This window comes from Ornithodoros turicata, chromosome 7, assembly GCF_037126465.1.
Source record: "Ornithodoros turicata isolate Travis chromosome 7, ASM3712646v1, whole genome shotgun sequence".
Lineage (NCBI taxonomy): Eukaryota > Metazoa > Arthropoda > Arachnida > Ixodida > Argasidae > Ornithodoros > Ornithodoros turicata.
This window is the reverse complement of record NC_088207.1, coordinates 53,736,620-53,752,985: the sequence shown is the minus strand read 5'-3', so window position 1 is coordinate 53,752,985 and position 16,366 is coordinate 53,736,620. Positions and strand designations below refer to the sequence as shown.

The following is a 16,366-nucleotide window of genomic DNA, read 5'->3' as shown; positions in this document are numbered from 1 at the left end:
GCGCCTCCAATATAAATGGTTCTGTGTCTGCCAGCTCGCGCCGAGCGCAGTGGGCGGAGGCCCTCGCGAAAAATGCGGAGTGCTGCGGCGGGAGGCGCCACGCGCCACCATGGCCACCAACGCAGAGGACATTGGCTGTCCCAACCATACGCGCCGCATTTGTGCTGGTCGAGAGCTGTGAAATTCAGAATTCTGCTCTGTATATTTATTTCTGCTTTCTTTCTTTGACATCGGAACACCCTTTCAACTCTCCTTGACAAGAGCGGAGCTCAGCCTTGTCCTCCAACAATATCATAATTTGTTATTTATTTATTTATTTATGTTACCCCATTACATGGGGGTGGAATAAACATAGCTGCAATTGCAGTACAGTGGAACAATTACAGTGAACATATAAAATGCCAGTAAACTACATTGAACATTTTGCAATTAGGAGGCAAAAAGAAAAGAGGCCACAAGACATAAAGAGTGAGTGCACTATAGAGAAAACACGAACATACTCAATACATTTTGCAATCAATCTAAGAATTTAAAAAATTCAGTTTAACCGTCGTATGATGTTCAGAAATGGCTGGCAGTCGTCAGTATAGGGGCAATGTGTTCTGAGTGGTCATTCCAAATGACTATGGCGGAACAAAAGAATGTCTTTGAGAGCGCGTTTGTGTTGAAGACGCGTGATTATATTAGTATGGTCTAGACGAGGGAATATGATATCGACACGAAAGATTGGCGATTGATCTGTGGGAATGGTATGGAAAGATTAGTGAAAGAGCTTCGACGATGTGCTAAGGTCGAGAGTTTATGCTCAGCTTTCAGTGCAGTTACTGGCGTCGTGGTGCAGTAATTGTCGAATATGAATCGTGTTGCCCTGTTTTGGATGCGTTGAAGACTATCAATGAGGGTTGCTTGAGCGGGATCCCACATTGCGGAGGCGTATTCGAATTTTCGGAACTTCGACAAAGCCACGATATACTGCGCGCCGCGCAATTATTTTGTGAATTACATGAAAACAAGCGTTATTATGGGTAGAGTACCTGCCATTGCTAATGGCTGCTAACGTGAAAAAGAAATACACACCACGCCGGTACCTACCTCTCCCTAGTATTTTCTTCATCAACGTCAACCACCCACTTCTTCTTCTGCTGCTGCTGCTGCCCTTAGTGCCCTGCGTATGCCCTTCCAGGGCCTTTAAGGTAAAATAAATGAAATGAAATGCTGCTGTGTCGAGAACAAGATCGAGACAGGTTTCTGGCATAGTACAGACTATCGATTATGAAATAAAGCAAATTTTCTAATTGGGTGGGATATTATAGGCGCTTTCAATCTATTTGAACACGTTTACGCTCTTCAAGTACCGCATCTCGTGCGAGGCTACACTCTAAGAAAGAAAACGAGTAATTTTACTCTTTTTGGGGACTAAATGCATGACCACAAAAAATAGTTCCTTTCGCGAGTAAGTACACGGGAGTAAATTAATGTCACAGAGTGGAGACCGCATTTCTCACGCTGTTGTAGGAGTTCCAGGTACATAATTCGTTGTCCATGCATGAGAATCCTTTGAATCAAACCGTCAACCGTGATATATCGAGTGATGTAAAATCTCGCGCCATACATACGGTACAGTTTGCGAAGAAAGAAGCGCTAACTGTTTCTTACTCTGTGGGGGTGGAAAATTGCAAAGTTAGGTAAGTCATATAGCCTTATGCCACCAAGTTCACGAAGAGCACATATTTACGTATAGGATGTTGCATTCGGAAGACCAGTTTCCAAAGTTCAGTGACAACATGCAGTCCTGGGGAGTAAATGTCGAGGTTATGGGACTAATGTCGGGAGTAATTGCGCTCTAGGGGAACAGACGCTGCAATTACTGCCCATTTTACTCAATTTTTTCTTTTTTTTTCTCTCTGTCTCTCTCTCTTAGAGTCTACTGGGAGACCCACCATCGACACCATCGCGCTCAATGTCACTCCAATCTGACGTGTAGCACGACTATCGTAAGAAATGGCATTTGGGGCCTGACTGACATTACACACTAATGTGGTTTTTCCTGCCCTTGCGGAACGGGCATAAATCAATTTTGTGTCTTTAATACGAGTCTGTGATATTTGGGCCCCTGGCGATGAAATTCCCAAGTCATCATCTAGCAATAAAGTTGTTGTTGTTGTTGATATTTGAAACAGGATGAAAACAGAAAAGGTTGGCTTCAATCGCAGTTGGTGTCAGCCTTGCTTTCAATCATTCGTACTAATTGCCAGCTGAACTTAATCCGACGCCTTTGTATGGGTAATTTGTTCAAATGCGTTCAATTGGATCAATAGTAATATTAATCGGTGAAGTAACGTCCAGACAAAGGGCAACTGGTCGAGGTAATGCTCAATCTAATAATTCACCCGACAGAATGATCAATAGCTTTCTAATATCTCTAGAGCTAATAGCTTTCCCATAACCCTATAAGAAATTGTGCATGCGATTCAATTAAACTGGTGACCTATTATTATGCGCAACGTTAATACACTCCTGCTAGACGTCATGAACCTCAGCTACCACACACTCTTCACAACAAAACAATAGTCAATTTTCCATGAATGAGAAAACTTATGATTTGAAAATTATCCCTCATAACAGCGGTATTGTTTAAAGGACGCGAAGCATATTAATTTCACATTAATTTGACATGTTGACGCGTAGAGTTCCGAGAAACCTTTAAGACACAATTGTATCGCACTCGGATTAGCGGAACACATCGTTTCCATACCTTTAACCTTTCCGCTGTTGTCCATCGTATAAAACCCGGCGGACAACCGGTCGGTATCACCGTTCTTCATCGAAGGTATCCAGTCGTCTATACAGCCATGCAAGCAAAGATCTTTCTCTTCGCTTTTCTGCTCCTTGTGAGCGCCGTCCTCGTACACGGAAAAAAGGACCGTGAGTATATGTCTTATGTAGTACTTTGTAAAATCATTACAGCAGAGATTAAGACATCTTCTAAGACGGGGCCGTCCCTGGAAGAATGAAAGAAGGCGCTCGTTCAGATAGAAGGGAAATGGATCATTTTATTTATCTTCCCGGGTCTGTGGAAAGATAGGAAACCACCACTATGACAACCAGTAGCTCTGCGTTTAGAGAAGACTTAGCTAGTTATCTAGTGAAACACTTTAAGCTAGAGGAGAAATGGATCCTTTTATTTGTCTTCCGGGGTCTGTAAAAAGAGAAGATACCATAACCAGTAGCTCTGCGTTTGACCATACCCAACTCCTTGTGCTATCTTCATAGCACGCAGGAACGTGAAGGCAATTAGAGAAGACTCACACTTAAGGCGTGTCAGTCTATTTGTGTGGGGGTGGGTTTGAATCCTACGGCTGACAGTGCTGGCTGAGGTTTTCCCTGGGTTTTCCTGCGGGCGTTTCAGACGAATGTCGGCACAGTTCCCCGTGATGTCGGCCCACGAAGCGTACGAACCCCCTGTCCACTACTCCTACCTGCTGTCCTTTCTCCGTCGGACCACGTCTCTATACGCCGCTCATTTGCTTCGCAGGTGCACAGTTGCTTCGCGGCGTTAACGCGGAATCCAAACAAAAAAAGAAAAATGCGAGAGAGAGAGAGAGAGAGTATTTGACTCCCCTTCCAGGCCGCCGTCGTTCCTGTTAACCTCAAAGTTGAGTGCAATGGGGGTGGACGGGTAGGTAGAAGGCCTTGAACAGACTTGTGAAACTAAAGAACATTGATAATGCACATACCGTCCACCTCTACTGCACTCGACTTTCAGTACATTGTGCTGCTTGGGCTCATTTTGAGTCAAAGTGGATGAAATTGATAAGAAGCGAATAAACTTCGTGTGTGTGTTTGCCTTCCCTCCATGCAGCGGCTTGCGACGAAACGCCTCTGGGCTATTTTCGTGGAGACGCCGCGGATTGGAAGTGGACTTTTAGTGGTGGAGAGTGCACAGAAGTACCCGTGAGTGGCCGTGCATCTAACACCAGGAACGAATTTGGCAATGAGGCTGAGTGCAAGAATAAATGCCTTAGCTAATACCACACCGGCACGGTAAGTTATTTGATCAGCAGAGCGCCGGTAAATACAAGGTGTTTCACTTAAGGTGATAAAAAATTCTAACTGGCTACGTATTCGCCGGAGGATTGTCGGACTTTCGACAATTACTTTCTGGAAACTTTTACCACAATTGAGGAAGGCTTTGGACAACGTTTAATTTCGGGAAATTTATTTTCCTCAATAAAACTTTGAAAATTACCAAGGGAACCTCACTTTTCTTTACGGAAACACGAAGTCCTCCACGGATAACCATAGACCCAACTAAAACTGCGCACAGTATCGCAAGAGAAATAGCCTAAAAAATTAGTAAAAATTCAGCTTTAGCACCCGCGTGCTCAGTTGTCGCAAAGGAAAGCGCAAGGTACCTGTGAGGAGAGGAGGAAGTGTTCTCGTCTCTTGTTTTACCTTTCTTTTCTCCGGTTTGACCTTGATGCTGGCGACAACTGACTTATCAAAAAGAAAACAGAACAACCCAAGCAGCGCAATGCACTGAAGTCGAGTGCAATAGGGGTGGACGGTATGTGTCTTATCAATGTTCTTTACATAATGTAAAAAACCCGAGACTAGGGAGCACGAAGGGACAGACACAACACGAAGTCTCCTCTTAGCCATTTTTTCAATGTTCTTTAGTTTCACGAATCTGTTCAAGGCCTTCGACCTACCCGTCCACCCCTATTGCACTCGACTTTCAGTACATTGTGTTGCTTGGGGACCGTCTTATCACTAATAAGCCAGGACAACCTAGCACTTGTCCTGTCGTCTATTCTCTCTGTCCCATTCCCAGTGCCAGTTCGTCATGCACAATCAACACCAACACGCCCGGTTTTCATCTCTGAAGGCAGGACAAATGAAGGCGGGGACACTCTCTCGTTAGACGCAGATTTCGCGGGCACTTCTCTGCGAAAATCAAGCAGGCGGGACAAAAGCGAAATTTTTATTAATTTTTTAAGACTATTTCCGTTGCGACACTGTGTATAGTTTTGGTTGGGTCTGTGGTTATCCGTGGAGGACTTCATATTTCTGTAAAAATAAAAAGAAAGAATGGGGTTCGCTTGGCAATTTTCAAAATTCAATTGAAAAAATAAATTTCCCGCAATTAGAAATTGTCTAAAGCCTTCCTCAATGGTGGTAAAAGTCTCCAGAAGGTGACTGTCGAAAGTCCAACAATCCTCCGGCGAGTACGTAGCCAGTTAGAATTTTTTATCACTAAAACTGCCGAAGTATGCGCAACTGTGCGCTGAAATATGTAGGAAAAATCCTCAATATGTGCAAGGTTTTCCATTGCTCCGAGGACGAAGGCAACGTATGAAATGTTTGTTTGTTTAAAAAGTATTTCATTAGGAATAACATTGTAAAATATAACCGCCTTCGGTCTGCAGCGCACAACTACGAATAGGTGGTTTTCAAGTTGAGAGGTGGCGCTAAGCCTGCTGGGTTTTCGAACTTCCGGTCCGAAATTTCGCTCAATTGGAGCAAAGCAAAACTTTATAAATTCTGGGTTAAACGACAACCGAGATGAGTTCGCCCGGGAACGCCTGCCCAGAAAAGAACTCACTTTAACAAATACTTCGCACGTACTTTTCTTATGACAAAGATAAGATTTCGTGACACATCGTGCATGTTTCGGTTTCGGTTGGCGTGCGCTTTGAAATCGCGATGTTTTGCTGTGCGAAATATTCAGCTTCAACGCGTTCAGTTTGACGCTTCAGATAACAAAGATAACAACCAACATTTCAGATATGGCACAACAAAATGTACACGCAGCAATCTTCTCCACTATGAGGATAGTACGCATGTAGTCGTTTCCTTTTAATTTGAAACAAAGCTCTGACTTTAGCGATATTCTTTTCACATTATGGGTTGATACTGTTATCTCAGCCACGCACAATTCAACACGCTAAGTAGTCAGCATGGCATTTGGTGACAAGTGATGCCTACACCCATTACACCAATTTTCGTTTACGCTGATAACATTTTTCCAAAGGCACAGGATCCAACGTACGAGGTACACTTTATGTCCTTTCTCCGCGGAATTTGGGCAGTTCAGCGTCGGCCATCTGCTTATTTTACGTTGAAAACACGCTGACGCCATACCACTCCAACAGAAGTTCGGACCGGAAGCGTAAATACACGTGGCATTGCAACTTCCCTTACTTAAGCCAAGACATATAAATCATGAATTGATTGCATGATTGACGACTGATAAGATAGTTTAAACGCAGGCTATAGCTGGTGGACGAAACCCATGACGAAACAAGCCTGAGCATGGTCAACATGAAGAACGCGAACATCCGCCTATGTTCCTGTTTTTCACGTTATGCCCATTCCCAGGCTTGTTTCATCATGGCTTTGCTTTGGCACTCCCTCATGACGATTAAAGTGGGCGCCCGTCTTCGTAACGCTGATCTGTCGAAGGTGAGTAGTACGGCCCACAGTCATACATGATGTGAGGTGTGGAGCACACATGGTAAGGGATGAACACCGCGCCTCTCCCCACAGAGACATGGATATACCATTCGATTTCGACCAGAATTTTCCCGAAAGACGACCCCGCCGTCCCGATTCCAGGAAAATCATGAAAAAAGAAGTAAGCTCTCGCACAAGAAAATATTGCATCATAATAATTGCAAAATATGCAGTTTTCATGTACTTTTACAAATCAATCAATATGCATATTAGAACCATTTTAAGTTGGCTTTTCCTAGCTCTGCATACCAAAAATAGCCGAAATTTAGCGGTTTTTCTAAACAAAAGTTTCACATAATACTTCCCGACGCTGGCATAATAAACTCTCCTGTCATCTCCCCTCCTTCGGCTGACCTCCCTCAACACTTAAAAACAACAACAACAACCCCTCCCGTCCAGCGGCTTCCAGTGTGGTTCCTTCTCACAGCTTCAGTGAGCTGTCTTAGTACTTCAAACATGTAGAGAAGTTACATAGAGAGAAATTACGCGCCCAGGCCTTCCTCGGTCTTAGTGATTCGTTAGTCCACCAGCAGTAGCATGCTTTCCCTGCTTTTGAGACATTTTGGTAACAATTGTCACAAGAAATTTCCTACACAACGAAACGGGATATGTAGCCTCCAATGTGTGCTGTATAGCAGACAGTTGGAGGCTGGGCTCAAGTTCCCAAATAGCCTCGTTTTGCACGGTCGATTTTGTGACGTTGAAATTGTATATAGGTCGTGAAGGACATGGTTGTAGCTCGTCGTATCATATGCACTCTTTATGTCCAAGAAAACTGCCGCTGTAAGCTCAACGCGAAGTCGAGCTTCTTCAATATGAGTGATCCTCTGACGTGGTATTTCAACGGTTTTCGTGGTATTTCTGACGTCGAAATTTCAAAGCGCATGCACGTATATGGACTTCTTCTAGAAATATCAACGCTTCCAACGAGGATTGTCTCCCATTTAATACCATATCAGTGTTGCCTGATGGCCCCTAATTCAAGAATTAAACGATAGCCAGCCAACAAGTCATACATATTGTCTCCGAAGGGATGTCCGTCTCGCAGTATAATTCAACTGCAAGAACGATATCTATGCTGTTCTTATGGCTTTTTTTAAATAAAAAGTCTGTAAAGAATCTAAAGAAAGTGCACAGAAAACATTCTGTATAAAGCGAAGCAGTATACGCAAGATGGCGCTCCTAGAAGTGGCATGCCTATATCAACCTTTGTAGTACCATCCGAAGGTGCAGCGCAAGGGTGTCGCCTTTCGCATCCAACCTCATGGACAGCGTTAACCGACAAAAATATCCGCTACAAGCCATTGAGAAAGCAGGCGATACGTGGCTCGTCCGCACCCGTATGGTAACGGGCATGTTAATGGAATTACCGGCATGTGTACGAAGCACGTGATGATCTATGTGATATGATGTACGAAGCATAACTTTGTGTTTTATTGCAGCAGCTACGTGGGACGAGGGCATGACGTGCGGTCAAGAAAACACCGCCACGGAGACCAAGAAAAATAAAGAAGTTCTAAAGATCAAAAATGACTTTTGTATTTTATGTAGACGTGTGTTTGGCAGACGAGCCTCAATGGAAGCTATAGTGGGAAATGTCACCTTGTCGCTAATTGACTTTGTACTGGGGATGGGCTAACTGAATCCGTGAATCCTCGAATACTTGATACATAGGAAAGGATACGAGATTCAGGATTCCGAGTCCCAGTGGCCAAAACAGTGCATCGAATCTTTCGAATCAACAAATCACGCTTGGTTTCTTTTTAATATTGGAGCCTCGCCCGAGTCCACCGAAAACCTGATTGACCGGCGGTGTTTTGTTTGTTTGCTCTGAACAGTTCCCTTAGAAGTGGCCATAATCAACCCTGAGCCCGAGGGACAAGAACAAACTATACGACATCAGCTCGCCTGCTTCATTGCCATCGTATACTATGATGTTATATGAGCTGGAAGTCCCATTGAGGTACCTGGAAAAGAGGTAAAAGCCTCAGAAGTCACGCAGTGTGGTGGCGCTGGTTCATGGGAGCGCGGAAGAAGGACGAAGGGAAGCGGCGGCGGCAGTTCCTTGCAGGTGCAGCTCGAGAGAGGGTTCAGACTGGCTTCGCTGGAAAAAGGAACTGGACGGAACCTCCACTGCACTTCCCGATCTATCCCAGATGCCGCCTCATTGTCACGTCGTACGAGGGTTCTCCATCAGTCCGGCGACATCATTGGTAGCCCATACCACCAAGGGTGTAAAACCATGTTCAAAACCATCTTTTGTGCCTGTGTCTCGATGTTTCCCACTATGCTCCCCACACCAGGTGTAGGCCAGCTTACCGTGAGGTGAACGGGCTCATTCACCACACGCAGTATGCCCTATTTCGTAAAGACAAGTACTTGGTCCTGTCTCAATTGATATGCTTGTTGGTCTACTGGCAGAAATCTGCCTTCTTTGTAAAAGAACTGTCCGATCCTACGCGTGGACAGAGAGTCCTCAGCTGCGCAGGCTCCGTCGAGGTTGGGGGCACACCTACATACGTTTCAAGGACGAGGGCACCGTGCTCAAACGGCTGAAATGTCGGCATTTTGCTCAAATAGTATAATAACGAAAATACAAAAGAGCTAATAAGTGAAGCTGATAAGTGCTGTGAAATTTAGAACACTAAAACCCGGCATACAACCAAATCAGGATCAAAAGGACATACAACAGGAAGCATGACATTGAATGTCCGGCCAATGCTGATGCGAATTAGGCCAACCGACCATCTGACATCGTCTCAGTGTGTCGGCGAAAAGCACACAACAGGTACAGTTAATCAGTCTAGAGAGTAAATTTTAAGGCACTGAAAACATCACTTTTAGGCGCCTAAAGAGGCAGTAAAAAGTCCCCAAAAAGCCAGTGAAAGAAATAGGAAGAAAAATATTATGGAGATTTTGGTGTACATAAAAACGTTCTGATCGCATGTCAATCTTTATTTTAGATGTGCCTTCTCTGGGACTCTTCTCAGCGATACTCTCTGCCCTTAAGGCAATTGTCTCTGCTTTTCCTGGTGCGTCGCAACTGCACAAGGTCCAAGCGCTTCTGGCACTGGAGGCATTATCTTTGCATCAGCATGACGGCATTGTATAGAAAGCCCATGGCGATGCAATGGAATCCTCGAAGCCTGCGTAACAAGCTCCCTGATTTTAAATTACATCTACAACAGTATAAGTTCCCTTTCACAGCTGTATGCGAACACGGCTATGACCAATTTCCCTCTTTGGGTTGGTGCGAAGAAGCTTGAGCCGGTCGGCTTCCACCGCTTGCTTGGCGTGGTAATCGACTCGGACTTGCGCTGGGCTCGCCACATTAAGCACCTTGAAACTAAAGTGCAGCGATGGCTCCCCGCAATTCAACGTCTTTCTGGCTCAAGATGGGGCTGTGATCAGCGTTCCCTGCTCGCAGTTCACGCGGCGTTGGTGCTGTATGCTGCACAATGTATGCTGCATATTTTCCTGTAAATTGCAAGGAGCTTTTAAATGACTCCTTCTTCAGACATGAAAAGTGGTGATGGTGATGGTCATCATCATCGGACGTAAAGAATAATAAACTGGAAGACTTTCCTCAGGAAATACACGTCCCAATGCACAGTGTCGACAGTACTCGTAAAAGGATTTGCAAAAATGATTTTCCAAAGTTCGACAGACGGAACGCGGCGCCAAACTTGGACATTCTCTGCGGAGGAGCGAACAGAGCTATAGCGAAAAACAGGGCAGCGTCACAGCCTTCCACGAAGAGGAGAGAGCGTCGTTTTTTTACAATAGTGCTGCAGGTTTGTGGAGACTGAGGGACAGAATGAAAGAGCCCACATGCCTGTACCACATTTTCGGTATGCGAAATCTCTTGGACACGGATCACTTCGGTGCAAGACTTCGCTCCGGACATTCAGGAAAAATATTCCCGCATCAACAAGACGACTCTTCCAAAGCGATACAACTGTTTCAAAGCCCTTTTAAGACACTAATGCGAAGACAAGCACACGGGTTGTCATATATAATTAGTAATAATAACTATTGAAAATTACTACCAGCCGTTAATCACATCTGACCTTCTCTAATGCATCGTCGAGAATACCGAAATAATATAAACGATCACACTTTTTTTTTTTTCGCGCGTCCAATGATATTTAACTGAAGTATGAAGTCGTTAATCCTCCACCGGAGCACAAATGCAGTTCCAGGTCCTTCGACAGTCGCTCGAAGCTCGTTAGTGTATAAGAATTCTAAAAATCCTCGACTGTCTCCGGCACTGTTCGTTTGCGTAGTTTGTGATAGTTTTTGCGCAGTCTATAGTTCTTTTAGTTTGAAGTTTTTTGCTGTCGGATTTTGTTTGCGTGTGTGTGTGTGTGTTTGCGTGTGCGTTTTTCTTTGAGTTTTTACAGCTCCCGCCCGGTTCCTGTGTCCCGGAGCGGATGCAGCGTTCACCGCCGCTACACAGGTACGACCTCCGTAGCAGATCCGAGGTCCCTGGACAGGAGAGGACCCTTTCGGAACAGAGGCTGGACTCCAACGCCTCGGCGCCATCGGATCCGAAAGGACCAGCCGAGGGCAAGGAGGCACATATGCCGTGCCTTCGTTCCAAAAGCTACGTCGACTGAGGTATCTGCAGTGCCGCAACCTGACGCCATCGCAACGGCAGAACTCCTCTCACGCACGACGGAGCTGTGCTCGTTGGTGGTTCAACGCCTAGATGCCGGGTCGTGTTCGCCGCCGCAGGCACAAGCACCTCTACGACTCAACTTACCGGTGCCTACCTTCTCAGGTTACACCGCTGTTGCCGATTTCCTGGATGACCTTACCGCCTATCAGACGGGTATGGGAATTTTGGACGAAGTTCTACTCCAACGCATCCTGCAGGTTGCTTTGGTCGGAGACGCCCACCCTGGCTTCGGTTGCAATCGGAGTTTACGTCCTTCCAGGACTTCCAGAAGCGGTTCAAAAACGAATTTCTTCCCCCGGATTACGAATACCGTGTCCTAGACGAATTACATAAACGAACTCAACATCCTCAGGAAAGCTTATCTGAATTCGTTCGGGCATTGCAGGATCTGTACAGCAGAGCGGATCCCACTGCTACGGAAGAGCAGCGCGTCGCACGGGCTATCCGTCGGTGCCACCCGCGCTTCCGGCACTACTTAAGAGCCCATCGCTTTAAAACTCTTGAGGCGTTGGCCCAGGAGGCTCGTTCAATGCAAGGTGACCTCCCTGCAGAGCTCGAATACCGGCCCCCTCCGCCCCCGGAGCTAGCGTTGGAACCGCGCTGCGCGTGGTCGGGAGGAGCCGCCTCGGTCGAACGCCTGCATGCAACAGGTTTAGGTGACAACCCCCGTAATTCAAACAATACGGAGTCATCCCACCGAGCCCTAGATCCCTTCCTCTATGACCAGAGGACGATCCCCGCAGGAACGGGCCTTGACAGACCCGCCCCGCCCCGGAGTCGCGGTCAACCTGGCCTTTCAGCTAGCGAAACCCCACGGCAGCGGGAGCGGCATCATTCTGCGGCCCCGCAGCCACGAGCGCCCAACGGCTGTTGGAATTGCGGCAGCCCTGACAATTTTCGTCGGGAATGCCCGCGACAACGACCAAACACCCGTAATGTGCCATCGGGAAAGGTCGCAGCCGATGTCCATGAATGCTCGCTCAACGACGTCGGCAAGTTGCAAAGAAAGCGAGCAGACGGTTACCATCCGTGGCCGTGATTAGTCAAAAACTAGCTTTGCAGGCGGTAAGATAACGCAAAGAGATGATTTGGCTCCTCTTGCTTTTTCTGTCCGAGATTTCATCGAGGATAAAGAACCAAACATCGCCGTTCGAATTTCGGGTAAAGATTACATCACCCTTATCGACACGGGAGCTACGCTTTCCGTTATCAGGGACGGTGTTTACGAACATTGCGTATCACGACATGTGGAATTGTAATCCACAGATGTCACTCTTCGTCTTGCTTCCAATGACGCCGTTCCACCACAGGCTGCAGTTGTGCTCTGGATACGTTTTGATGGGAGACGACGAAAATCAGCGCTTCGTGCACCTTCCTGGCCTGTCAGTTTCTGTTATCCTGGGCAGAGACTTCATCATCCGGCAGAAGTTGGCGCTGGACCTGCTCAATGGAGGGTACGAGTACCACGGCTCGTCGGGATTGCTCCGGCTTCGCCGCAGCCCGGGTCCAACGCAGAGCACAGCAAGCTGTGGCAGCGTCCGTTCAAACGTCTGGGCTGCCGATTGCCTTGGGGACATTCCATGGTCCCGAGGAGCAACGCCGTCAGCTTGAAAAAGTACTGCATCAGTTTGATGGAATCTTTACGGAAAAACCGGGTAAGTCGTCTGTGTTACAGCATAGCATAGACACCGGTAACGCTAGGCCATGGCGTTGTAATCCGAGACCATTGAGTGTGCATAAGCGTGCTTTGTTAGACGCTGCTCTTGACGAAATGCTCCAAACTGGTGCAGTTCAAAGGTCTCAGAGCCCTTGAGTATTTCCTGTTGTTCTGTCTCCGAAACGTGATGGTACAGCTAGGTTATGCGTCGACTACCGTCGACTTAACGCAGCAACTGTAAGGGACTCTTACCCCTTCCCGTCCATTGAGTCAATATTGTATTCCCTGGGCAACGCAACTGTGTTTTCAACGCTTGATTGTAGTAGATGATTTTTGCAAATCAAAGTTGCCCCGGAGGATGTCCCAAAAACAGCCTTTACGTGTCATAGAGGTTTGTTTGATTTGTACGAATGCTTTTCGGTCTGTCCAATTCACCCGCCAGTTTCCAGCGGTTGATGGATACAGTGTTTGGGAGATGCTCGCCCTGACGCGGTACACATTGTGGCAGAGAAGGTAAAATAAACCTTGTATATGGTTTGATTAAACCCGTTGTGCTGCTTGTTCCTTCCCGTGCGGAACGGACGGGCTGACGCCCCGGGGTTGTGGGAACTTAGGTTTCCACACCCTTTAGGTCGAAAGAGCAACACCTTAGTTTTCGCCGTATTAAGACTAAGGGAGTTACACTCGGACGATTCCTTGAATTGTTTACGGGCGTTATTTGCTGGTCTTACAACTTCCGTAACAGATTTTCCAGAAAAAGAGCAATGTTGTATCATCGGCATATATAATGAAATGTATGTGGATAAACGTTGATTATATCGTTTACATATATGTTGAATAATAAGGGCCCTAAAATACTGCCTTGCTTGACTCCCGACTTTATAGTCGCAAAATGTGAGAGAAAATTATTTATAGAAACTGCCTGTTCACGTAGGTGTAAGTAAGACCTTATTAGATCTCACGGAACACCGCGAATGCCATAACATTCAAATTTTTGTAATAAAACGTTGTATTGAATACAATCAAATTTTTTACGAAAATCTACGAAAACTGCTAAGGTTAGACGCTTTCCTTCAAAGTGTTTTATTATTATTTCTTTCAGTTTTAACAAAGCTGTTTCGGTTGACCTATGTTTACGAAATCCAAATTGCGCATTAATGATACCATTATGCATGTCAAAAAAACTTTAATAGGCTATTGTAGGCGACTTTTTCAAGGCTCTTCGAGAATATAGGAAGGACGGACACAGGACGGTAGTTCGACAATTCATTTTGATCGCCTCCCTTATGTATAATCGAGACTTTTGCCTTTTTGAGCTGCGCGGGAAAGGTTCCCGTAACGAGGAATATGAGACACGAGGACAGGGCTAATCAAGTCAATTACATACTTGATATGTTAATATCACAACATTTGAGATTACGTAACGTCAAGAATGTTGCTCACACTTCACTGACATCGGTTGGTTGAAAGATGGAATCAACTGATTAAAAAAAAAAGTGCACGGCATTTAGGTTTCTTAGTAGCTATGTTAACGAAGAAGTCATTGAATTGGTCCGATAAAGCTTTTCCAGACAAGACGGTGCCATGAACTACAATATTGGCAAGACTGTCAGTGTCGGTGCTCTTCTTGATTATGTTAAGGTTTTTCCATGCGATTCGACGATTCTTGAAATATTTTCGAAAAATATTGTGTCGTTGCATTTGTTATTTCAGAGGTTGCCTTATTTCGAAAGCGTTTATATATTTTTAATTTTTCGACATCACGGGACCTTAAGAAATCGTGGAATAACCTATTTCTTTCTTTTATAGACCGGTAAAGCGAAGGACTTATCCATGGCTTCCTAATATTTTTCGGTATAATTCTCTTACGATAAGGAGAATGTTTCTTATAGATTTCTAAACTTTTTAATATACAGGTCATAACAAGAATCAACGTCGTTGCCAGCGCATATCGCGTCCCATTTTCAGAAGCAATATCTTCTCTGAAAGACTTCAGAGTATCATCTGTTATGGTTTGTGTCATTATTGTTTTGCTTACATTTTTTCTCTTTACCTTCGTGGTGCATAACATATATGCTGGCAAGTGGTCACTGACGTCTGCCGCAATTGTGCCAGCTACGTTAACATGAGTAGCTGTGTTTGTCAATATAACATCAATTGTAGCAGAAGTAGCAGAGGTGATTCGTGTAGAGACAGTGATGGTATTTACTAAATTATATGACAAACATTTGCTCAAATTTTTCATACAATGAAGATAGGCAATGCATATCAAGGTTCAGGTCACCGCCAATAAATAACCTACATACATTGGTCTCCGCGTAGCAGAAAACCCCTTCCATAAATGTTAAAAAAGCATCTGAACTCTCATTTGGTGGCCGATATATGACGCAGAAAATGAGATCATCATTGACAAGGGGTAAAGCTTCGAATTATTAGTGACAACAGAGAACTCTGAAAGAATAGCGCATCGCCCGAGTGAGCGGGAAACTGACATACCACCGCCGCGTCTGCAGGTTCTGTTTAGGTAAAAATGCTCGTTTGGCAACTCAAACATATGTGAATCTTCGTTGTACCATGTTTCGGTCAGCACTCGGGCAAACGTCACTCGGGCAAACGTCACTCGGGCAAACGTCACTCGGGCAAACGTCACTCGGGCAAACGTCACTCAGCACTCGTCACGAAGAATCGCTCCTTGACTGTCTCCGTGGGAATGTCGTCTGCACACTGCTGCTTCTATTCAAAATGGGTCAATCCGGCACTCCCCTCTGCACTGTATAGCTGTGGCGTAGTGGCGGATATTCCCCACAGCCTCCTATGCTATACCGGCAACACCACCTGCACTGTGGCGCTCTATCTCGTCGTCTACCCCAACTTGGCTACTGCACTCAAACATTGGCTACCCCACTGGGTCCCGTTCCTCAGCCGACCCAGCGGGCCTCCGTCCTTCGGACCTTATCAACGCCTTGTGATCGTGTGACCGCGTGTATGATTTTAAAGTTTCTCTTTTTCTTCTTTCCTTCCTTTATTTTTATACCTCTACCTGGCTGGCCTTTCCTTGTTTCTTAAATTAATATTCATCACCCCCCCTCCTCCCAAACATACGACAAGGTGACATTTCCCACTAGCTTTCATTGAGGCATGTCTCCCACACACATGCCTGCATGAAATACAAAGCCATGCTTCATGCTTAAGAATAATTTATTTGCCATGGTCTCCGTGGCGGAGTCTTCTTGACCGCAGGTCATGCTCTCGTCCCACTGAGCTGCTGCAATAAAGAACACATAAGGTATGACGCGGTATCCTTATTCACATTACATGTAAACGTACTACAATTTTAAGAATATCTAAATAAGTATCCCTGTATTTCTTTCGGCGAAACAAAGAGGAGCCGTTGTTTCGAAATTAACAGTGAAAATAGATGGGAACAACTGTTGTCAGTCTACGCAGTTTCCCTTGTGAAACAGGACAAAGTGATGGCTGTCGTTTTCGATGGCGGGCCGTGCTGTATCGGT

The 16,366-nt window shown here is 45.6% G+C and overlaps 1 long non-coding RNA gene across 1 annotated transcript; it reads left to right on the top strand.

Moving 5' to 3' along the window:
* The first annotated feature begins 2,801 nt into the window (after positions 1-2,801).
* Positions 2,802-8,046, top strand: LOC135401569 (uncharacterized). Its single transcript, XR_010424846.1, has 3 exons — positions 2,802-2,925; positions 3,863-4,044; positions 7,959-8,046. It is a non-coding gene; the product is annotated as an uncharacterized LOC135401569 (long non-coding RNA).
* The last annotated feature ends 8,320 nt before the right edge of the window (positions 8,047-16,366 follow it).